At 34.7% G+C, this 1,887-nt stretch overlaps 1 long non-coding RNA gene across 1 annotated transcript; it reads right to left on the bottom strand.

The window, feature by feature from the left end:
* Window positions 1-1,410: 1,410 nt before the first annotated feature.
* On the bottom strand, window positions 1,411-1,887 carry LOC146726306 (uncharacterized). The gene is made up of 2 exons (XR_014928627.1): window positions 1,794-1,887; window positions 1,411-1,462 (listed from the first exon to the last, which is right to left on the bottom strand). It is a non-coding gene; the product is annotated as an uncharacterized LOC146726306 (long non-coding RNA).

The raw sequence follows: 1,887 nt of genomic DNA, 5'->3' as shown, positions 1-1,887 counted from the left end.
TTCATGAAGTATAACGGAATAAACCATATCACTTCCGCGTCATATCATCCATCAACCAATGGATTTGTAGAAAGATCCGTCAAATCGTTCAAAAATGCACTAAAATCCAGGAAGGGAGAGCCAGGATCAATCAAAAAGAAACTAGCTAATTACCTACTGGCATATCGCAATACACCTCATGCAACAACAGGTCAGACACAAGCATTATTGCTGAAGAAGAGACATCTATGCACCCGACTGGATTTACTGAAACCAGATATTCGTAGAGATGTCACTCAGCAACAGTTCAAGCAATCTGCTACAAGATATACTTCACGTGATCGTCAACTCGACATACGTGACTAAGTTTCAGTATGCAACTACCGTCAACAAGAGACAAAATGGTTACCAGGAATAATAACAGATAAAACAGGACCCGTTTCTTACAAAGTAGAAATCGCACCAAGCGTCATATGTCGACGCCACATTGACCAACTTCAACGGTCAAATGTACCTTTACAAAGTAATTCTGATGATTTCATCACATCTGATCCAATGATTGTGCCTACAGTAACACCTCCACCTGTATCAATTGACAATATAACACCAACATTGGATAATAGCAGCATGCATGATATAGTACAACAATCAACTCCACCAGCACCAAAGGAGAAGATCAACCCAACCACTACACCAGAGTCTGGATGACACTGTCCTGTCAGACAGCGAAGAGCTCCACATAGATTAGATTTATAGTTTAAAAAAATAAATTAAAAAATATGATTGTACTGTGTTCAGGGCAGAATAAACCCTAGACAATCATAAGAAGTTCAGAACAGTCTACTTCTGTCTTCTTTTTCAAATTAATTTATACGGAAGTGATTTATATGTACATGCATGATTGTTTTTTATTCAATATTATTCATTGAGTTTATTGTTATTATTTGACATTATATTCATCAAGTTTTTATCGTTATTATTCGATATTATATACATTGATTCTCGTTTTTCATCGCTCATATATACTTGACTTTCATATCTCCAAATTGATATTATCTGAGACTGACATTAGAATTAGTGAAAAGGAATGTAGTGTATTAACCTTGTATGACCTAAATATGACATCATCACATTAGCATATCAATGACGTGTAATTCTATATATGGAGATGTTCATTTGAATAAATCGTGTTCCTGTTCTAATGGCCGACTGGTGTTTGTTTACTCTATGCTAGTCCTCAATGTACGGACATAGACAGCACATAATGTCTAATGTATGTACCAAGTTTGAACAAAATCCATTCATAAACGACCAAGATCCGGTTCTGAAATGCCAGAAATACTTAATTTTTCAGCACAAAAATGGCCGTCATTCAGCCATCTTGAATAAATCTTGAAACAAATTTCAATTTACTTGCCATATTTCAACATATTTTTCTGCTGTTTTCCCAGCAACAATGAAATTAAACATTCAATGATCTGATCTGTAGGAAAAGGAAAAGAAAAACCATTTAGAGTGACATTCAGAGTATATCAAAAATAATTCTCAAAATTTTCTGAATTTCAAAAAAAAACAATTAGTCATGTGATCAAAGTGATCAGACAGAAATTGGGACTAAATACAAAACATTTTATTTGTATCTTAAAACAATTTAACATTCAGAAAAATTGAACTTTATGGAGATTCTAAACTGCTTGATAGCTAGCATAGTTTTTGATAAGTTACAATCACAAGAAACTATGTGGATACCAGATTCAATAATGATTTACAGATGGTAAGCATACTTTGTACATCAAAATATTTTGCATGCTTACTCTCATTTGTGTTTAGAACCCATATCTGTCAGGTGGACGGCGCGTACGAAGAGGATATCGTCTGGGTCGATGGGCTGGATCAGCTGGATCTGGT

Source organism: Saccoglossus kowalevskii, unplaced genomic scaffold (genome assembly GCF_978046115.1).
Source record: "Saccoglossus kowalevskii unplaced genomic scaffold, keSacKowa6.1 SCAFFOLD_24, whole genome shotgun sequence".
Taxonomy (NCBI): domain Eukaryota; kingdom Metazoa; phylum Hemichordata; class Enteropneusta; family Harrimaniidae; genus Saccoglossus; species Saccoglossus kowalevskii.
This window is presented reverse-complemented; position numbering and strand designations above follow the sequence as displayed.